Consider the following 24,280-nt stretch of genomic DNA (forward strand, 5'->3'; position numbering starts at 1 on the left):
ACTTATTAGATTGACCATCCCGGAAGTTCAAAAAATCATCACCTCCCTGAAACCCTCTAACTGTAAAGGAGACAGCTGCCCGGCTCAGATCATAACAGATGCAGCCAGAGAGCTCTCCCCCTTCATCACCAAACTCATCAACCTATCCTTCACCAATAGCTCTATCCCCAGCAACTTAAAACAATCATGGGTTCTCCCTCTCCTGAAAAAACAATCCCTCGACCCGGCCACACCAACAAACTACAGGCCCATTAACACAATCACCTTCCTACTGAAAATCCTGGACAGAGTCGCCTACATCCAAATTCAGGAATACCTAGAATCCAACCAACTGCTAGGAATATGTCAATCTGGCTTCAGACCTCAACACGGAACTGAAACCGCCCTTGTTGATCTCAAAAGCCAGATTGATGAAATTAAAGACAAAGGCAATGCCGCAATCCTACTTCTCCTAGACCTCTCAGCGGCCTTTGACCTGGTCAGCCATGAGGTCCTCTGTAATCACCTGGCCACCGCAGCCCACTTCTCCCCTCCTGCCATCACATGGATACAATCCTTCCTGACAAACAGAACCATACAAGTCTTTTCCACTACAGCTGCAGCAGACCCCATCCCCATCACATGCGGGGTCCCACAAGGTTCCTGCGTATCCCCCACTTTGTACAACATATTTACAAAGCCCCTATTTGACCAACTGGACCATTTGGGTGTCACCTACACAAACTACGCAGATGACACCCAGATACTCCTCACTATCTCTGGTAATTACCAAGAAGACTCCGCCCGGATCAACAAAATATTCTCCATCATTCAGGCATGGATGGCCTCCCATGGTCTCTGCGTGAATGATGAGAAGACAGAGCTCCTAATCGTCGGCTCCCCAACACTCTAGCCAAACTTGACCATAGCTATAACAACATCACCATCGATGGTCATTCCATTCCCATAGCCAAAAGCGTAAAAACCCTTGGCTTCTATCTAGATGCCAACACCAACCTTAGCAAACACACTAATATGACTGCCTCAGCCGCTGCCTATACCGGCAAGCTCATTAGGGCCAGCAGACCCTTCCTATCACCCAACAGCTGCCTCACCCTTGCCAGGGCCCTTATACAATCCAAACTGGATTACTGTAATAGCCTGTACCTAGGCGCTAATCAATCCGTACCCAACAAACTGCAGGTAATACAAAATAACGCCTTGCGCGCAGCCCTCAACATTCCCAGACAAGAGCATATCTCTGCTACCAGGAAAGCCTGCAAATGGCTATCCATACGCCAAAAAATTGATCTAAAAACCCTCTGCCTCACGTACAAAGCCCGCAATCACCTAGCAACACCTTATCTAGCTAATAAACTCACCCTGAAGCCTGCCACCAGATTCACCAGATCCTCCAACACTCTTTGCCTACTAGTGCCCAGGTTCCACCTAAAAAGAGCTGGAGGGGTAAACTTCACAGTGCTTGCCCCCCAACTCTGGAACTCCCTACCGCTGAACATCAAAACTGTCGAATCCTTCCAGATCTTTAGGAAGCAGGTCATCAGCTGGCTGCTAAACAAAGAATAACACTACTAACTCTAGACCTGTGCGGATACTGGCTTAGACACTGTATTTATTCTGAAAATTGTACATTGTACGCACTGCATATGTTCTGTTTATTGACCACTGTATCTATATGTATATATTATAAACCTGTACGAAGTATGCAACACACAGACACTTCTCAACTCTGTAACCAAATTCTTAAGCGCCCTTCTACCTCTGGGTTTGGAGCGCCATACAAATAAAATAAACAAACAAACAAACAAACAGACATGAGGAATAACAACTATAAGCCTGTGAATAGGGGAATGAAGCAAATATCACTTGACATATTGTCCAGTAGAGCATCTGAAACACAATTTTAATATACTCCTACTGCTACCACTTGCCAGACTTCCTTGTGTCCTTAGCATTACCAACAGAATGTAACACATGCCATAGATCCCATGGAGCAGTATCCCTTCCTCTGGTTGTGGTTACTCAATAGTCAGTTCTCACAGCAACAGTCTGTATTTGGGTTACATTCTTATTCTTGAGTCATCATAGAAGGTTTCCTTAAGACAGCGTGTACTCCCTATTATAGCAGGTTTGTTAAGACTGATTATTAGTGCAGATGATAGCCTTACAGATACAGGTCACTTTTAGGTCTAATAATAACATCAACATTTCTTTGTCTAGACCACTCTTCTGGTCTGTCCCATTTGGGACACATGTCTTAGATTTCATCAACGAAATTACATGCTTCTTCCCTGGTCTATTAGCAAAGGAAGCACTAGTTCTTGACATAGGGATACCCCAAGATTCATATTATTCCTAATCATAAACTCCTGATATTGAAGGGCAAGTATGAGCAATACACTCTCCTGCTACTAGCACACAGCCCCAAAGCTTCATAACTATACCCAGCATGGATGTTAATCACTTCAACAATTCATAATCTTCATCATTACAAAAAATAAAAAATAGGTATTTGCTCCATTAAAGACGGTGATAGTATCGAATAGTAGATGTAGATTGGGGGAGTGTATCCACACTAATCCCCATTGAGGTAATCACAAAATCTATTGTAACCTGCAAATTATGAGCTCTGACAGCAACAATTGCTGGAACAAGATAGGTGTCATATCCATCTAGGTAAATTTCATCAATGAAATCAATTTAACCAGGTTTCTTTTATTAAAATAATAGTATACCCAGCCGCAGATACCGTCCAATCAGGATCCATCAATTGACTCTTCCGACCTGCAACATTTAATGAAAGTATTAACATTTCAGCTGTACTGCTAGATAGGAAAGGGGTATCAGGTGAAACATATTGCACAAAAGGATATTTAAAATGCAATCACACCAGTTCCCTTGTCTAGCTTCTACTGCCACAGTGCTTTGGCCAGCTTCCGCTATAGTTGTTGTACTGGCATCCTCAATAAAGGTTTGACTTATTATGGGTTGTTAGTCCAGAAAAAAATGATGATTCTTAACCACATGTTGCACTCATTTTGAGGACCACTAAGGCATCAGTGATATTCTGGGTCCTTTGACATATTATTCTATAACCACAATTAGAGTACATCGGGTCAATATCCCTAATATCTGATCTTCTCACTGCCTAACAGCCTCTGATGTGTCTAATCCAATGTATATCTTTGTTAAATAAGGGGAAAGGGTTCTACATATGTGCCTTGTGTCAGATTTGGGACTCCACACATATAAAAACCACTGATCACAACTAGCAACAGTTTTAGATGTCCAAACATTAGAATTTGATATTGGTGCAGTTAGGGATTTTTTTTGGCACCCTCCCACTTTTGCTTGCAGTATCCTTACTGCCAACTGAGCCACTCCTAGTATTTTTTTTAAAAATGTGATGTGGCTGTCAGTGATAGGAGGGAAAAAAGGGATCCTTAACCATATCTTACTCAGCTGGAGCACAACAAGTAGTTGGAACATTTGTGGTTTCACATCTTTTAGTAGAAGTTCCTTTACGGATATACTGGAAGACTAATATCTTTGTCCAGGTTTTCTTAAAAAAAATACTAATTACCCTTTCTCCAGTGTAAGGAGTTCTTTAATTTGAGACAATTCCATCTTCAGATGTGTTACCACATCACTGATATTTCTAAGATCCATTTCTAAACACGTAACCAGATCCATTAGAGCAGAGGTGTCCAAATCCAGGAAAGGAAGACCTCAAACATGACAGGTTTTCTTGATACCTCTCATTAATATTCATGAAATACATTTGTATAAATGTATATGAAAATGTATCTAATGAAGATTAATAAGGGGTATCCTGTTAATCTCACCCTTTTCCTGCCCTAGAAGCCTGGAGTTGGACAACACTGCATTAGAGTATCACAAAAGGTTCTTGAAGGATGGGGACAGGGCAACATCTTTTGTAAAAAAAAATGTATGATAACATCTGACGAAGACTTGATTATATAAAGCACCATTAATGAAGGAATCAACCTCTCAACATCCCAGATCCTTTACCTATTTCTCCTTCCAGTCCATATTTTCCATCACAGTCCCTCTTCCACTTCTGTGCCTCTTATCTTTCTTCCGGTCCAACTTTGTTGACCAAGTTAATCTTTCTCTTCCTTGTCCCCATCCATCTTCCTCATCTCAGTCTCTCCTTATCTTCCTCACCCCAGTCCCACTTCCTCATCCCAGCCAATCTTCCTCACTCGGTCAAGTGGCACAGCGAGTAGAGCGCTCGCTTTGACATCCGTGCAGAGCCTGCTAATGCAGGTTCGAATCCCGGCAGGGCCAAACTCAGCCTTTCATCCTTCCGAGGTCGATAAATGAGCACCACACACCGTGGGTAATAATAAGCAGCGCTCAGATACCTGAGGGTTCGTAGTGCTTTATAAATGCCAAATTATTATCATTATTATTTCTTCCTTGTCACAATCCATCTTCCTATTCCAAGTCCATCTTCCTTGTCCCATTAATAATTTCTCCTTCAAATCCTTCTTACATGTTCCAGTCCTATATACTCTTATTTTTCCCAGTCTGTTTTCCTAAACTCAGACCCTGATCCCTGTTCTAGTTCCTTTTTCTCTGCCACTTCCCAGTCCCTCATCTCTTCCTCACACCAGTATCCATTTGTCTTCCTCATCACAGTCCATCTTCTTCTTCCTAATGACTAACTCATCGAGTTCATGTTCTTTGTCCATCTTCAACTACTCAGACTGTTCTCAGTTCTCCTCCAACTTCCTTGAACCTCTTTCTCATAACTTCTCTTATTCCTTGTCCCAGTCCACCTGTGCATCACTCTTCTCCGTTCAAGTCAATCATCATATTCTTCATTCTAGTCCGTCATCCTATCCCTCTTCCTCTTCCTCATCTGAGCCCCTCGTTGTTGTCCCAATCATGCGTTATCCTCCTTGTCCATTTTGCTCAATGCAGTTCAACATTACCTTCCTCACCCCAGCCCCCTATCTATTTAATTGTCCCAGACCCTCTTTCTCTTCCTCATCTCAGACCCACTTGATCATCTTGTGCCAGTTTCTCTTCTCCATCCTCATACCTCTTCCTCGTCTCAGGCACCTTTTCTCCTCCCAGTACATCTTCCTCCTCAAAATCCCAAACACTCTTGCTCATTGCAGACCCTTTACCATGACTTGATCCTTCATTCCAGTCATCTTCCCTCTTCCTCATCACCCTTCTTCATCCAAGCACCTCTATTTCAGTCGTGCACAAGTTCCTCTCCCTTGTCCTATGCCAACTATCTCTTCCTTCTTACAGTCCCTCTTTGCTACTCTTCCTCATTTCATTCCATCTTTCTCTTTATTGTACCAGTTCATTTCCTCATCCCAATTTACCTTCCTCTCCCCTGTCTCTGTCACTCTTTTTCATCTCAGTCCCTCACCCTTCTCTCAGTCTCATTTCCTCACCCCAGTCCCTCATCATGTTCCTCACCCCTATCACGTGTGTATCTCCCCGCTCTCTTTCTATTGACAGTCATGTTTCCTCTTCAACATCCAAAACCCTCTTCCTCAATCAGTCCATCTTTCTTTCCTTGGTTCCCTACGCACTTCTTCCTCAGCCCACTTCATTTTTCCAATAGCTCTGTTTCTAACTTGTCGCAGTTTATCTTCCTTATCCCAGTCTATCTTTCTTCTCCCCTTCACATTCATTTCTCCTCATTCATGTTCCGTTCCCTTGTTCAAGTCCCATATTTTTTTGCTATTACCTGTCCATCTTTTTCTTTGTCTGATTACTTTCCTGTCTTACTACTCCTCGTCACCTACGTTACATCCCAGTTCATTTTCATTAACCTTATCCTTCACCCTCTTCCTCATCTCAGAATCTTGTCCTCATGCCAGCCCCACTACCTTTTCCTCAATCTTGCACCAACTGTCATTCTTCATCCCAGTCTCTCTTTTGCTTCTTCATTACAGACATGTTTCATCGTCCACATCCCAGTTCCTCTTGATCATCCAGCCCCTCTAACCTTTTCTTTCCCAGCTATTCTTTCTCTTATTTGTTCCAGTCACTCATTCAGTCACTTATTTGTTCCACTTGTCCCATTCATGCTTCCATGTTCCAGCCTCTCTTCTTTTTCCCTAACCAGCTTCCTCCTACTTATCGGAGCCACTCTTTGACATTCCAGTCACTCATCCTTAGCACAGTCCCTCATGCTATTCTTCATTTCAGTCTCTTGTCCCATTCTTCACCACAGCCCCTCTTTTTCAGCCATCTTCCTCATCAAAATCTGTCTTTCTTGTCCCACTCGTGCATCTTGGCCCAATCCAGTACTTCTTCCACAACCCAATCCCTCATCCTCCTTCCTCATTCCAGTCCCGTGTTCCATCCCAGTCTCCTTTCCTTTTATTAGATACTCATCCTAGCCCCACTACCTCCCCCTTTCCACATTCCATCTTTCTTGTACTAGTCTCACTCTCTCAACCCAGTGCCTCATCCTAGATCTTCTTCCTCATACCAGTCCCTCATACTTTGCTACAACCCAATTTGTTTCTCTTCTTCGTCCCTGTCCATCTTTATCTTCCCCATCCCAGTACTTCTTATTCTTCATGCCCCAGACTTCATATGCTTTCTCATCTATTTTGTTCTTCTTCATCCCTCTTCCTTGACACATTGCTTCAGTCTATTCCTTGTACCATTGCTCTCCCTCCATCAATCCACTGTCCTCCTCATTGTCCCAGTGACCTTTGCTCATCCTCATCCCATTCCCTTGTCCTGTTCCAAGGCCTCCTTCCTCATACCATTAATAACTAAAAACAGTACAAAAGGACAAACAATGCAAAATGAAGAAAAAAAACATATTGAAAATGCAGGAAGGTTGAGATGAGGCAGAAAAGGAATGCATTTTAAGGCAAGGGGGAAAAGGCATAGAGGAAGATATAGGCAAGGGTAAGGAAATCCAGTGTTTGAGTGCCATTACACAGTAAGATCAGAAATAAGACTCAACACAGGAGAGTTAGGTGCAAGGAGAAAATTATTCTATTAGTGTGGAGTACAAGAAGGGATATAGGTGGCAAAACAGGATTCTAGATAAGAAAGTGGAAAGTCTGTTCTAAATTGAGGGAATGTGTCCCTTCTCCCCAAAGGGGAGCCCCCTCACTGTGAGGCCAGGGAGGGGAGCCACCTCCACATCACCCTATCTAACGGTCAAGACAAGTGGGACCTCACTGGGAGAGACTCCCTTTGTGGGGACAAGGACTCCCCTTCTGATGAGGAACGCCCTAGAAAACAGAACAACAATAGCTCCTCAAATGTGGGATATAATAAAAGTTTACTTGAAAAAAGTATCAATGTGTTATTGTTTACTAAAAGCAGTAACTGTTCTGTTAAATAAGGAATTCCCATTTACTGAAATGAAGAAGATGACCAGTGGAGGAGAAGATAAACAGCATGAGACACGGAGAAAGGATTACAACACTATGATGGGGAAGTCCCATGGCTATGTAGTGTAGGAAAGAAGATGAGACTGGGGCAGAGAAGGAGAAACCTGTGAGATACAAAGGTGCTTGCACAATAGCATTGAGCAGAGGTCAGCCACTTGGCATCCCGAAAGACTGAGGAATCAGGAGCCAGACTGAGACACGCATCGTCTCTCTTCAACATGAAGAGGAGAATGGAAGCTGAATATGCGGCATTCCAAAAGTGAGGAAACGAAGAAGAGGGAAAGCAGTGGCATGGCCTTGGGGAGAGTTGTGGTGGACCTGTGGTTCATTGAACAATGCTGATACCGCTCATGCCCCAAGAAGTGAACTACTAATGGAGAGACCTAAGAACAGACCAATCCAGAGACATGAAAAAAAAGGCATGAATGAGAGATACCAGGCAAATCTGACACGGAAACCCTGGTGGCATTTACCATAACAGTCACAGATAACAGGGAATACGGAAGACAAAGGAGGGGGACGGAAATTCTTTTACTCCTTCCTCTTCAGAAAAAGGAACTATAGTAGTTAAAGCAAGTGAAGCAAATGAGAAGTTACATGAGAATACTCATACTCATCCCAGTATAGACATATAGGGGGTCATTACGAGGTTGGCGGTAGGGGTTTAATGGGGCTTGTAGAGCTGCCGGCCCCGTTAAACCCCAACTGCCGCATTACAAGGTTTGTTTGCGGGACCTGCAAAGGGCGCATCATAAAACCAGGTGCCCTAGTTTGTCCCGCTAGCAGCCAGAGAGCTAACAGTGGGCTTGTTATTAATGGGCCCGTTGTTAGTTCCCTCCCCATTTAGCCCTGTGGGGTCTTGAAAGGGAATGGGGATGTATCGGGTCCGGGTTCCTCGAATGAGGAATTACCGGGTCCTCCAAGGTTGGAATGGCCCGGTAATTCCTCATTTAAGGAACCCGGACCCGGTACTCGGTAAGGGGGTATCCATGGTGCAAATTGCGGCATGGTTACCTCCAACCTTGTAAAGACCCAAGAGGCTTTGGTTCTTATTACAGGTTTGGAGGCCGCCATGCCCTTAATAAGGGCATGGCGGCCTCCAAACTCGGGTCCGGGTCCGTGGTCCCTGAATGGGGAAATACCGGGCCATTCTGACTTTGGAGGGCCCGTATTTACCCATTTAGGGAACCCGGACCTGGACCATCCCCATTCCCATTTGAGCCCCCATAGGGTTCAATGGGAATTGGGATCATGTTAACAATGGGCCCGTTAATGTCAGTCCCCTCGTGGGACCCGCAAAGGACGTCTGGTCTGACCAGAAGTCCAGAGCGGGTCCTTCAAGGGGACCTCATAGTAGGGCGGAATGGGTTTAACGGCACCAGCACCTTTACCGGCACTGTTAAACCCATTCCTCCAGGGTCATAATGAGGCCCTTTAACTCCAAGAGCAGTGAAACCAATAAGAATCATTATTGGAGAAATCATACTCAATCCAGTATCAAAGAACAGTATAACAAATGAATGTTAAGAATATTGAATCAGAATCATTATAATAGCGCTAATACTCAACTAGGTTCGAGAGAGGAAGACAGTATAAGAATACCCAGAAGAGGGAATCTTCATGTGCAAGCCAATCAAGAGAAACTAAGTCAAGAAGAAAGACTGAAAACCAGGGAAAGCATCACAGGAATGATTTGCAAATCCCGAACAACCTTAGTAGGGGAAAAGAGGAAAAACCTTATTAAATAGAAGAGGTCACAAGGAGAATAAGCAAGAAACCGAGAATTGTAGTAGGTGAAAAGAAAGAAAAACCCTCAACAGTTCTGAACTAACTGTATGAATAAAAGCAGTCACCAGAGACTGTTAGAAAATATCATGTTGAACTGCAGTGCACAAGAACTGAACATACCAGGAGAAGGAGTCATTCTTCTGGCCTTGGTTATTAGGGTAGTGGTCGGGTCAGATAGGGTTAGTTTTGGACAGTGAACTGATTACTTTGACCTTTCACTGATCACTGAGAGCACCCTAATTCGTTCTGTTAGGAAGGGATGCCTCGTAGCATAGGGAGAGATAATTATCTTTTTTAAACAGTAATCAGAGTCCACGTCCTTCTTCTTTTCTTCTGACCTGCCACATGCCATGAACACATATTTAAAGTCAAAGCAGAGAAATTGGAAAGGAGATGATAATCAAATGGAAGCCAAGAGATGGAGAGAAAAGAAGAAGAGGAGGGGTATTAGTGGAAAGCTGGAAAAGAGTACAGATAACTGAGTTTAAGATGGAACGCAGAGGTTTGGGCCAGTAGGCTGACAGGCCAATCACAAGGGAAATAAAGACAGAGGATTTTTAGCAGTTTGGTTTCATGAAAGGAAAGAAAAAAAGCAGAACTCGAGAGTATTGTACAGTTGAAAACTGCAAGAATCAACAACAATGGAGTTGTTGGAATAGAAGGAAAATATGGATTTAAAGTAGAGCCAAAGATTGTGGGTGAAAGATGACAGAGAGAACTCAACAGGAGGAAAGTAAAGAGCAGAAGGGGGAAACGGAAAAGGAAAGGAAGCTGCAAGGAAGAAAATGACCCTAGTTTCAGAGACATTAAGATGCAGGAAATGGAATGCATCCATAACTGGATTGCAAGAAGACAGGAACAAAGAGAGATAATAAGTGAAGGGAGGAAAATAAGTACATATTTGGTATTCACCAGCATAGAAGTGACAAGCAAGGCCAAAATAAGCAACAATAGAGCTAAGAGGAATGGTGTACAATGAGAAGAGAATGGGAACAAGAACAGAACCCTCAGAAAAACTGGACCTAATTCCGAGTCCGGCGGTAACCCAGCCGGTGCGTCTGAATAATTTACCAGCACCCAGCACCTAACCTCCCGGTGCCACTGCCTCATTCCAAGTCCAGCATCTGGGAAGTCAGGCACCAGTATATTTGTAAATCCCCACCCCCATAGAGTCCTATGAGTGGGGACACAGCAGCACTAACACCGTTGCTAACGGTGCCAGTGCTCCCATGAAACGTCTTCCTACTGTGACTGCTGCATCCGCTGGGTCAGACATGTCGGGCACCGCGGCCCAGGCAGGCAGACTTGTACTTTGCCGGTTTGAAAACAAGGGTGCTGGTGAGCTTACTGGCACCCTTGTTTCCGGACCAACAAACTTATAATGAGGCCTACTGTATTGAAAAGAAAAAATAGGCAACAACTTGCCAGCCCAGAAAATAGAGGAGGTACCGTCAGCTGAATAGGATTGAAACCGTTTCAGAACAGAACCAAATAAGTTTGAGTAGGACAGAGAAGTGAGAAGAGTGGGATGATCGACAGAATTGAAGGCCGACAAAGATCAAGAAGGATACACATGAAGACAGATTAGCATTTTAAGAATAGAGAAGCTATCTGAAGGAGGTTGCGAAAGGTTGCTGGTTATCGCTGTGCTGTCAACAGCTGCAAAATTCATTTATAATAGGGAATATTTTACAGGTGCTCAGTGCATTTACATTTCCTGTCTTTGCATCCATTTTACTGATTCCATTCAAGTCTATTTTACTGCCCCCTCCCATGAACCCAATTATCTTTATTTGCTGCCTCTACCTGTATTAAATAATTTGTTGTCTATATCTGCATTTATTTTTACTGACTGTCTCCATTGAATATAATGGCATGCACCACAGTATCCTTCATATCCCTCTTTTTACTCATGTAGGGATTGCCTACGAATATCACTGCATGAGGAACATCAACCAATGTTACTAAAATGAATGCGCCACAGGGGACCTCTCCTTTTCCATCGTTGTCAGCAGCATAACTATAAACCCAATGGTAAGAACTAGCCATCCCCTTATGAACACAATTGGGACCGCCAGCACTCCACCCTCTGTTTCGTAAACCATCATAACAAGAATTGAAAAAATAATAATATTAAAAAATATTAATAGGTTATCTCCCATCGAAGTGTCCATATTTAAATGTCCATATATAAAATAAAATAACAAGAAATACAATAAAATGTGCACTCCCAACTGAAGTCCACATGTGCATGTCCATGAAGAAGTGGAAAATCCATATTCCAAAATAAAATCCATAGACCTTGAACCACATGCTCATCACTTATGTACATATCCCATTGAATAAGCAATCTCTTCCACGGAATGTCAATATCAGTACAAATGGATATGAAAAATAAAACACACTCAAGCATCCATTTTGCTGGAAAACAGCACATTAATATGCTCCATAAGCCATGAATGAAAAATTAAACAAAAGTGAAGATGATCAAAACAAAATTAAGATTTTGGGCCTCATTACGAGGTAGGTAGTAAGGGATTACCGGCACCGGTAAGGACACCGGTGCCGGTAATCCCTTACCACCATATTCCGAGGTCCCTTAGCGGGTCCCTTCCTTAATGCCTGGGACCCGTTAAGGGACTTCAGAGCTAATAACAGTACCGCAAATTGCGGTACCGTTATTAGTTCCATCCCCATTCCCATTGAGTCCTATGGGGCTCGAATGGGAATGGGGATTGGTTCCCGGAATGGGGACTTACCGGGTCCTCCAAGGTTGGAATGATCCGGTAAATCCCTATTTCGGGTACCCGGACCCGGAATGGAGAAAGGGGGTAGCCATGGTGCTAATAGCCATGGTGCTAATAGCACCATGGCTACCTCCTACCTCGTAATGAGGCTCATTGTTTTGTTAGGAACAAAAGTGTAAGAATCAGATACCCCACAACAGGTTTTTGAAAATCTGAAAAGAACTGTTGCACAAAGGTGGTCCCGATCCACACAATAAGGCGATATACTCAAATGAATTGTCACTGTATGTGTTTAATTATGAATATGTTATAAGTGATCACATGTTTTTTAATGTTTTTATTAAAACGTGACGAAAGTAATAAAAAGTTGAATTTGTGTATACAAAGAGTCATAGTTGTTAAAGGTGTATAATCTACCAAATGACTGAGTAGTTTTGCAACTGACCTGCCTGATGTCCACCAAGGGACTGTAGAGAGGGGTAGTTTATCTGTCTTTTTCCCTATGCACTGTAACTTTCTCCCCGCTATACAGATTCGACCCCCCATTAACAAAAATAAGGGGAGTACCCAATTCTTAATTCTCCCATCAGCAGAATTCCTCCAATTCGGCACTCCATGGAATTCTTCTCCACAGATGTCACTTTTTTTGCATCTCAGGCTCCTTATCTTCACCCCTATTCTTTGGTCCGGGGGCTTTCCCATGGCCTCCTCCCATGGCATCCTCAAAGGATCCAGCGCACCAAGGATCCAGTCCTGCCGAGGTAAAGAATTAGTCATCTCTAGAGTAAATAGAAAAAGAACAGATGAAGTACTTAACATAAAACAATGTTCTTCCCTTCTCCGCTACAAGGCCTGAAAATAAAACTGGAATTATTAATAATACAAGCGGCTCCATAGGTTTGCCACACTGGAACACCTAAAATTACATTAACCTTTATGTAAAAACAAAACAATATCCCATATCATGAAATTGAAATAATTCTAAAAATACACCCCTCTCCCATTAACTTTCCATCTCAAAACCATATCATGCCCCCAATACAAAATATTAGGAAAGTCCAACATAGCTCAGTGTCATATTATGAAGATAAATGACCATTTTGTAAACATTATTCGTAGCTCTATTCCCTTCTGCTTGCTCAACAGGCCTGATGTTTATTTACACATGGAGTGAAAAATCCCTTGTATGCTATATCATACTTACTCTGCGTTATATGCACTATGAATCATCCCTGTTTAATGTGCATGCTAGCAAGAATACTATTGATATGGGTTTCATGATCCCATTATATCTCCTGACAAACATGCATGCTTACTTTAATTCATCTGTTAGCTCTATTTTCACTGCATCTACTAATTTCATTCAACCAGTCTCAAACTGCTCCAGCCCTTTCACCGCGTTTCTTGAGTGGCAGGGCTTAATCTGGTTTACACGTACAAAGAGCTCTATTGTCACTTTGCCCTCCTTTTTGACAATTTTATATACCACAGGGGAGACTTTGGGCCTCATTACGACCCTGGTGCTCACGGAATGAAGGGGAGCGGTATGGGACCAGCCCCCTTTATTCCGTCAGTGCCGATTACGAGGTTCCCTTTGCGGGACCCGGATCAGATGTCTGGTAAAACCAGACATCTTTTCCGGGTCCCGCGAGGGGAAGAGGGATGTAACAACGGGACACTTTTAATGTGCCCGTAGTTACCTCCCTCCCCATTCCCACGGAGCCCTATGGGGGCTCAAATGGGAATGGGGAATGGTTCCTGCAAGGAGGAATTACCGGGTCCTCCTATGTCGGAATGACCTGGAAAGCCCCCATTGCAGGAACCCGGTAATGGAGCCCGGTTTGGAGGCCCTTTGTCTTAAATTTCAAACGGCCCTTTCCATGCCGCAACACATTTAGAGTTCATATGCTTATTGTTCCCAAAGTGGTACTTATACACTTGATCACCTACCTTGTATTCTCTTACAGATGTCTTCCTATCATAATAGGTTTTTGCACTGTCAGCAGCTCTCTCCAGATTTCGATGCACAAACACAGATGCATGTTGAAAGTGCTTCCTCAATTCTTCCACATATTCATGAATCGTGGAGGCATTCACAAGTGTTTTCTCATGTGTCCTGAACAGTAAATGTTGTGGCAATAATTTTTCTCCCTGTCAATATCTCATGAGGGCCAATACCTGTCGCCTTAGCGAGAGTCCATCTAATGGCCATTAATACTAAAGGCAACCGAAGATCCCAACTAGATCCTGCCTCAGATACACATTTTTTAGTATGTCTACTATAGACCTGTTGCTTCTCTCCACCCCCCCACCCGAGGAAGATTGGCGATATGAAATATGCAGCTTCCTTTTCACACCTAGTGTCTCCCAAACTTTACACATCAATGCACTAGTGAAATGACTTCCCCAGTCTGATTCTATTCTTTGAGGTAAACCACATCTTGAAAATATATGATTCACTAATAGTGTGGCTGCTGTTTGCGCACTGTAATCCAGTGCGGGAATACACTCCACCCATTTGGACATCAGACACACCACAGTCAATAAATATTTATTTCCCCAAGCTAATCTTTTTACAGGCCCAACATAGTCGATTTGTAAATCTGACCATGGAAGGGTCAAACCTCTTTTCATTAATAGAACCCTATGTATTGGTGAAGCAGGTTGAAACTGTGCACATACCAGACACCCTATGGTGTATAGTTCAAGATATGTGGACAGTTCTAATAATCCTTCCAAATTTCAAAAGTTATTTGTGAACCGCGGTGTCCTGCAGTTATTTCATCATGTGCATGATGTAACATCAGTCTCTGAAATGACAGAGGCACCACCCATTGGATTTGACCTGTTCTATATTCCATAATCATCAAACAATCTTGTAGCCTAATTCTCTTTTTGTTTTTTAACAACACCCTCAGCTCTTCTTTTCCTTTGCAATCGTTTTCAGACAGGGGATTTTCTTCTGCATCGACCACATGATTGTAACATATGCCTAAATTTGGGTCTTCTTTTTGTGCTTTGATCAGATCCTCATCAGGGGTATCATAACTCCATTGCACTACAGCTGTTCAATGCCTTTGGAGATTTGGAGCGTGTGATCGCATCTACCTGTATTTCACCTAGTAGATGTTCAATAGGAACAACTCTCCCATTACTGCCCCAATTTTGGCCAAATGATCTGCTTCATCATTTCCCTCCTTGTCCTCTCCTGGTACCTTTAAATGGCCACAGATTTTTCTCCAGTGTACTATTAAATCATTTTGTAATACTAGTTTGACTATGGCTTAAATCATCTTACCATGTTTAAGGCGTTTGTTATTATATACCTTTTGCCTTACAACCAGGTAAATACTCTACAAAACTGTTTCACACATAATCAGAATCAGTCACTAAACCTATCTCTTTGAATTTATTTTCAACTGCGGTAGCAATTGCCTTATAAATGGCAGCCAGCTCAGCTACTTGGCTACTCCTAGCTCCAATTTTCAGGCTCACTCTTGGTATGTTGTCACATTTTAACCAAATATTTCCTATACCTGCCACAAGTTGTTTTTCTTCATTATTTTTCACATGATATGCACATCCATCCACATACACTGTTGCACTGCTGGCAAACTCTATACACCTCCTCATTGAACGATTTGTGTCGGGATTGCTCAAGTTAATTCAAATTGTGTTCTATTTCTGTCTCATCAGGCATGCATCTAGCTTCACAATCATGCTGGTTCTTGATAAGATAGGCCAAACACGGCGCCTTCATAAGACATTCCTTCAATTTAGCCACCGCTTCACATTGGTCTTTTTTCCATTTCCAGGGTACACCCTGCTTCAGCAATTTGGTTAAGGGTTGAGTGATCTATGTGTAACACGCAATACATTTCCTGTTATATCCTGTCATCCCATATAAGCTCTTCAATCCTTTGAAGTTGGGAGGATTTTTCAATTTCTCTATTGCTTCCACCTTTTTCTTTTGTGGATTCAACCCATGCTCAGTCACTTCATGGCATAAGAGATGTACCTTCTTATTGCACCCTTGTGCTTTCTGCAAAGATACTTTGACTCCCGCCTTCTGTAACTGGCCAAGCACAGGTCTAATCTCATTTAAATGACTCTTCAGATTTTAATTTTTAACCAGCACATCATCTACATAAACTATGGTCCCCCTTTCTGCTGCATCGGGGAGCGCCTTTCTCAAAAATATTCCAAATTGACTCCCACTATTGACATACCCAAAGGGTGTTTGGGACCAAGCATATTGAGTTTTGTCGAATGAAAATGCAAGCAATTTTCTTATGTCTACATCTAGTGGCACACACCAGTATCCGACTGTCAAATCTAATGTGGTAAACACATTTGAGCCGTGAACCTGTGCGAGACCCTGATCAATAAATGGAAGTGGCCAGGTACTCTTTTATTTAATTTTCATAAGTCTGCACACAAATGCCTTCACCATTTGTTTTTAACACACCCAAAATGGGATTTTTTGAGGTACTGTGAATGGGCGTAATAATTCCTCTGGATTCTACATTGTGAATTGTCTCAGCCAATGATTCCAAACATGCTAGTGGCAACCGATATTGGCACTCAAACACCGGTTCCCTACCATGTCCCTCTGGTAATGTGGCAACATGCAAATCAGTTAGGCCACAATCATATGCATCTTTGGCAAATAACTGTTTAAAATTCATGAATATTCTTCACAACTCATTCCTTTCCTCTTCATTCGTGCATGCATCTAGAGTCTGAATCTGTTCCTCTACCATTTTTGAAAACTCTGGAAAATCCTCCAATGGAGGAACCTCTTTGCTCTCCTCTTACCGTGTGGCTGAATCTCTTTGTAGAGTTGCCACCTTTAAATATTTTGAAATATCCGCTTACATTTCAATATGCTGTTTCTCTGTTTCATTTTCGTTTAAATCAAATAATATGCAATTCTCTTGGTGACAGCACACCGCCTCACTTGAATCCATAAGAGTACACAGACGGAATAATGAATATTCCTTTAAGTTGGGAGTCCAGAGACTCTGGTAACTTACTCTGCGCATTCACATATCTTTCAGGAATATTCCGAATTACTGCATTACTAAAATCTGCAGTATAATGTGATTTTTGTATTGCCATAACTAATGCTGAATTCTCTTCTAAATAAATATCTTGACATCCTTTATTATCCACCGGTATCTTAATGGGTTCATCCCCAATCTCAACCAGTGGCGTATATTTACATTCTATCCCTTGCTGCCTCATTGATTCATTTAGACACACACATGCATCAGAATCCTTCATCTGCGGTCTCTTTCTGTGTTTTAGCCTTATAATAATTTGTTTGGTGAATGCAGGAATAGTAACATCCTTCTTCACCTGTAGCTCAATTGCATATGGCACCAACTGCACACAATGATAACCCTGTCTCTTGTCTTCAAACTCAGGTGCAGGTCCCCCTAACCTGCACCACACTTTTCGATTAAGAAAGTCCAACACCACACACATTCTGTGCATAATGTAATATCCCAAATAAAAGCTATCCTGTATCCCACTCACTATCCACACATTATGGCAAATAGTTATCGGGCCAATGGTAATTTTTAGCATGCATCTTCCTACCACTCTGTTCCCTGAGTTCGGGTCATCGAACCTAATAACATGTTGTTTTTTTATTCTGAATTTTGGGATCTCCTCCCTGTTAGTTATTCGCTGAAGTATTTCCAATTAATGTAAATTCTTTCCTGCTCAAGTGCTAAAGTGGCCTTTAACATCTCAGAATAATCATTCACACGGATAGGGATACATGGCTGCTCATCTCCCATGTGTATTTCAGAAAGGGTTGAAATGTGTTCTCTGTGTTCATCTCTGAAATTACACATGGCTTGCATTTGTCTTCTTTTGAGAAAAAGCATAATCTGTTCTCATATATTTCTGTTTGCCATTTTTTCTTGGGGTCCAAATAAATCTCTAGACACTGTTTCTCTTCATCACCTTCCATTTCACCCTGACACATCAGGATGACAGTGACACTATGCACACATCCACCTCTACTGCATCATCTGATTTAGACACAGTATGTCATTCTTTTATACTTTTGTTTAGTGACCTCACTTTCCTAGGCCAGAATGGCTTTTTGGCTAGGGACCACAACAGCCCATTTACCCCATCAATTAGAGGCGAAAACCGTTTTAGACAATCTGTCCCCATCAGAAATGGGATTTCACTGATAGATATGATCAACACTTCCTATTTCATCCTGTGTTTTCCTATCTTTATGTCCACCTCAGTGACATCTTCGATAGGTATTTCCCCACCATTAAAATTATGCACTGAGCCTTCATTCTGTCTCACTTTAATATGATTTTGTGGGATTCTCCCTTCATTGATAGTTTTCACCAGTTCTCTGGACATGATTGTGGCCTGCACAGCTGTGTCAATCATTGCAAATGCATTGCATATCTCTTCCACAGTGATAGGAGCATAATAGCTGTGCTCAGCTTCTACCAGCACACACATAAAGTGAACATTTTTACTGATTTCAGGACTCACCTTTCTCAGGCCCTTTTCACTTTTTGCCAAATACAGGGGCAAGTAAAATGATATCTTTCCCTCCTTTTCGCCCATTCCATTTTGGGACTCTTTGTCTATCTTTCCATGTTCAGAAGTCATCCAGAGTGTAGCCACTATTCGCCCCTCTGTTCGGGGACCATCAGTGCTCCACTTCATTTTTTTGACTGAACATCCTCACAAAAATCATGTGGTAGCTTGTCATTTTCTGGCTTAGAACACCTATTTGCATCTTGTTTGGTTCCTGTTCTCTCGGTCTCTTGGAATATGTGTGTCTCAAAGTACTCTTCAGGTGACTGGCCTGTACCCTACTTTTGAGCACTCATTTCTCCTGTCTGAATTTCATCAGTATTCTGACTCTCAAGTGAGGGTGTTTTAACAACTAATCCTACCTCTTTATCCGGTGTTTTATCATAGCATGTGATGTCATTTTTAAATTTGTCTCTCTGCTCCTTTGGATTTTCTTGTTTATTTTCTCCTTTCTGTCTTTCATTTGCATACACTTTGATAGTCTGGTTCAACTCCAAATTGAACCACTCTCCCTTCTTGTTTGGGTGTGTACTGTTTATTTCACTTTCATTGATGGATATTTTCATGTTTGAATCAGCAAGCAATTCAGGACGGTTACACAAAACTGGTTTATCGGATTCTGTACTTTTTATCATTGCAGGGGCTATTACATATTCACTTGCTGTAAGAGCGCACTCCTTTGACATTCTGCACCCTCACTTTGTGGCTGCTTTTGCCTTTTGAAGGCACTGAAATCTGTCCATTTCCCTGGAATCTTCTCGTTGCGGCCTAGGCCAGCACTGGTTAAATTCACCCTGGTGGGACCTGTTCTGGTATTTCTCAGGAGATTGATTTCTATTTGAGTTGTTGCTGAACTCTTGATACATAGGAGGTGGAGAGTGTGGTGTGACCGTCTTTAGCTGTGGTTGAATGGTGGTGGTGACTGAATATCATGGCGCGGGACATAGCTCATGTTTTGTCTTTCATTTTGTGGGAATTGTCCCCTATGCTGATTTCCATTTTCAATGAACTGATCAACATATTGTGATCTATCTTGATGGCCATACACCATAGAGTTGGGGTCAAATCTGCTCTGTGGCCCCAGTGTCTGGTATGGGCCGTTGTGTCTTTGTTTGATTGTTATTCATTCCTGACATATCAGGCCGGTACCCTACCCTAGGTCTGTCTTTTGTATATCTAGGACTAATATAATTTTCTCTATTGCTCGGATCATGTGACTGGAACATAGGTGTTTGTGGTTGCGTCCTCTGTGGCGCACCCTTTTGATCAGATGTCATATTATTCCTGGCCTGCGTTTGGGTTGATTCAAGTGACATTTTTTGCAGATCTTATCTCCATTATCGTTGGTGTGTAGTCTTTAGATTTTTATCTTGCCTCTTTATTTCTAGCTCCCTCTTCACTCTGACAATATATTACCTCATACAGTTTGGTCCCCTTTCTTCAATCCAGTCTAGCGATTTCTTCCGGTCAAATTCATGAATCAACTGTGATATAATGTCTTTTTGTAGCCCATAAAAATATGCAGTCTTAAACTCGGCAGAATTAGGGCCAAAAGATACATCAAAACGGGAATTGGTGAGGCGACACATTTGGCTTCACTGTCATTGTATACTTTGCTTTCTTTACGTTTTGCAATGACTGGTATGATGAGAAGTGATGTCTAACCTCTTTTTCAAATTCTGCCCATGACAGATTTTCTTGTTCATTAAGACTTCTGGCAATGCTATTAATAGCAGAATCAAGAGTTAGGTGAAAGTACTATCTATACTGTTCCGTAGGTATTTGAAGAGCTTCAAATATACCATGCACTGTTTCCAAGTGATCTTCTATGCAACAATTACCTCCCTTCTTGAACGTTTTAATCAAAGTCTTGATTAATTTCATTATTTTAATGGGACCACTTGGTGCTATATTTGGGGTTGCATTGCTCTGTTGCTCATTCCTTCTCTCAGTTGGACTGGGTTGATGGTAACCACCGGCAGGGGAGTCAAACCCCCCAAATGGACTACAATCAGGCCTAGCCACCGGTAAAGCTACTGGTACATTTCTCCCTTGTGCAGAGTTGGGGCTAGTCTGAGATTTAAAACTGCATATTTGCTGCTCCAACTCTTTGCACCTTTTATGAAGTCGGTCTGCCTCCTGACAAAGGTAATTCTCATCACCAATCTTATTAATCACAGCTTGCCTTTCACTTATTTGCACTTGGCACCGATTAAATTCCCTGTCATTTTTCTGTAGTACTTTGGCCATTTCTCATTAAATAGCCTTTAACTCTTTTTCCCTCTCCATGTTATCCTTTTAAAGCATTTGCATCTCCAAAATGGCACCATCTGTATCTTGTCTAATGGCACTTAGCACCCCTTTTAAGTGTTTTAGCTCCTGTTCACTCTCTTCAAACTGCCTGCTTCTCTGAGACAGCTGTCTGTCTAATTCACTACATTTAGATTACATCTCTCTGTTACATGACTCTAATTCCAATGTTAAATTATTTGTCCGCTCACTTGCCTCATCCAAACTGATCTGTAATCTGTTGATTACCTCATTGTCATTCTCCTGCAATCTTAAAGACCGATTTAAGAGAAACCAGGTTTTCGCACATAGCCTTATCAAGCAGTCTTTTTCAGCATTTTTTTCTGCAGGTCTAAACAGTCTCAAAGGAAAACTTGGATTATGGTGCCTTATTCAAAAATATAATTTAATGGTTCTTTCTGCACTTTCCCAAAAATGCGGTCATGCCAAAGGACGGCATTTTCTGATGACCATACACCATGAGCAAATAGCTTTGCCTCAAGGTATTTCACCAGCTCAGAAAATGTGGCCTCTATTTGGGACATAATGATACAGTGTGCAGCGCTACACTATTACCTCACAGAATTAGTTCCCTTTAAATGCACAAATGGCTGTGTAAAACATACTTGCTATACCCAGTAACTACCTTGCAGTCTGTTCCCACAAGGCCAATGCACCTAAATATGTTGAGGGTTTTGTCTGCGGGCTATTACATAGTCTGGGTGATATTTAGAGTTGCGGTCAAATTGCGGTATTTTATTATTGTAGTATAATGGTGGTATTTTAGGATTGTGGTAAAAATAGTGGTGAGCTTATTTATGGTACCTCCCTATATGATGAGACAAGCCATTTCCCCTTTTTGTATTTGTATACTGTTTAGAGAAGGCTGTAAGTATAAATTATTGGCCCTCACACTTATAAGAACATAACAGCACCAACTGTTTTGACGATAACTTATTTACGAAATCGGCCTACCGTCTTTGATGGATCAGTTCAGCTTCCAGCATTCACAGCTGAATGCACACACACACACACATTACAGCTTTTCTAGCCTAGTATCTGGTTCTCCAACCATTACTTTTCACTTTACCACCTGAGGTAAATATTTTACCACCTTTGGGTATGCACTATGACAGGTCCTTATTTTTACCTTCTTTTTAATAACTCACATAGACAAAATAAAATACTCCCACTAACTCGGCTTTTGCAATTTTTATACACAGGTTATAATATAAAAGTTTTGCATTGCCCATATTAACACTATTTACAATAACACATGTCATTTTGTTTCCAAAACAAACATTTGTTTTGTTCTTACCTATGCCTGAAAAGTTGACATGGTTATCTAAGAGAAAAGATATGAAGCACAGCACAAAACATAGACACTTTTCCTTTCATCGGCTTTTATAATTCCAGATTTAACATGCGAGAGAAAGACAGCAAAAACGTTGTTAAAATAGTAATTTAAGCCTAACTGACTGGTGGGAATTGCACACACAATCATCACTCCCCCCAAGGTTCCACCATACTCATCCCCCATATGTAGAATATCTGCTTGTTTATCATGAAAGGGCCCCACTCTGATGTCTGCAATTGGAATGTTTCAAATTTCGCAGCTGTTGGCACAGTGAAAACCAACAACCTTTCCCGACCACCTTCAGATAGCGGCTTGGAGAGAATCTGGCACTCTCTCAATACAGTTTAGCTGTGCCCACATGCACAGCCCAGCTGTAGATTTTATCTCTCCTCTATGCAAAATGACGACTCACCTCACCTCTCTCTCCTACATTTATAGATCAACACTGTCACTCAAAACTACCTCCTGACTTTTTCTGATGTCCCATGTCACACCAGTAAGCTTGTAGAATCATTTAATTTCTCCTCTCCACGCCCCATCCCTCTAAAACATTTGTATCAACCAGCTTCCTCTAAGAACAACAGTGCTTTCAAAATGAATAAGACAGCAAATACATCTTCTTGCACGTTCACATTTCCACTGAACAAAAAAGTGAATTTTCCATCTGAGCCACTTTGCATTTCACTGTTAAAGGACATTAATTAAATATGGTTAAATTTTATTTAATAACGACTTGTTAATGGATTAATCTGGGTTAGTTTATTCAATGCAAATTACACAGATGGTGAATTCATTTATAATAGGGAATATTTTACATGTGCTCAGTGCATTTGCATTTGCTGTCTTTGCATCCATTTTACTGATGCCATTAAAAGTCTCTTGTACTGTCCCCCATGAATCCAATGCATTATCTTTTAGTTTGCTGCCTCTACCTACATTAAATAATTTGCTGTCTCTATCTGCATTTATTTTATTTAACTGCCTCCATTGAAAATAATACCATGTACCACAGTATCCTACAGGAGACACAATGTGGTAAACTAGTTGAAACAAGAAGCTGGGATGGTGAGAGAGAGAAAGAATAAAGGGTAAGAGGGGAACAATTCAAGTCAGGGAAATACTGTTTTTGGCAGCTAGGAAATAGAAGTTGTAGAAATGGTGTAAAAAAAGAAAGTGAGTCCATGTCAACCACAGAGCGAGATTTCTTCCACTATCATTCAACCTGGTAAAGGGAAGATTGGAGGGAGAGGGATTCAGAAGGAAGACAAAGCTGTGTAAGATTTTGAGAAAGAAGAAATAATTGAGCATGATAGTGGTGATTAAGAGTGGAAAGAAGTCTGGAACTAGAATTAAGAAGAGTTGGGGCATCATAGGCAGATGGAATGGAGTATTCTCATGGGGAAGGGAGTATAGAGGAAAGAGGGGAAATACACTGAGGGATATCAAAGGACCTAATGTTCAATCAAGAACATTTTGCAGAGGGGAGAAGAAGGTCAAGGTGGGTATGTGGGAAAAAGAAAATATAAGTACAAGATGATCAGAGAAGTATTGGAGTACGTTTAATGGGGGAGTGTTATGAACAATGAGAAAACAAATTCAGGGGATGAAACATAGATGGGGAAATAAGAGGGAGTATCAATAAAGGTAATGACACTGAAGCAGAGTAAGGAGAGGGGAAGATTAATGGATAGTAGACATTTGAATAGTGAATTAATTAAATAGAAAAAGTGGGCTCTCCTTTGAAAGAATAAATGAGAGTAAGGAGTCAAAATCATCACAAAAAGAAGACAGAGGACCAGGAGTTTGATAAATAGGCAGAAAAGTGAGGGTATCATGTTTAGAAAAGGAAATCAAATTATTAAAGTTAAGAAAGATGTAGAAGATAAGAAACAGTACATAGAAGAGAGAAAGTCATGTGAATAAGTATAAGTATGCCAGTATCCGCACCCATGCCCAAAAGACAAAGGGAGGGGTAAAAGTTAGAAAACAAAAACCTAGAAGTTTAGTTTGATTTGCAGTTTTAGTGGGGAGAATCCAACTCTTAGTCAAAGAAAGTGTAAATTGAGCCGGTAAAGATTAACAAAATTAAATGGGACTTGTTACAT

Source organism: Ambystoma mexicanum, chromosome 12, assembly GCF_040938575.1.
Source record: "Ambystoma mexicanum isolate Mex_15411 chromosome 12, UKY_AmexF1_1, whole genome shotgun sequence".
NCBI lineage: Eukaryota > Metazoa > Chordata > Amphibia > Caudata > Ambystomatidae > Ambystoma > Ambystoma mexicanum.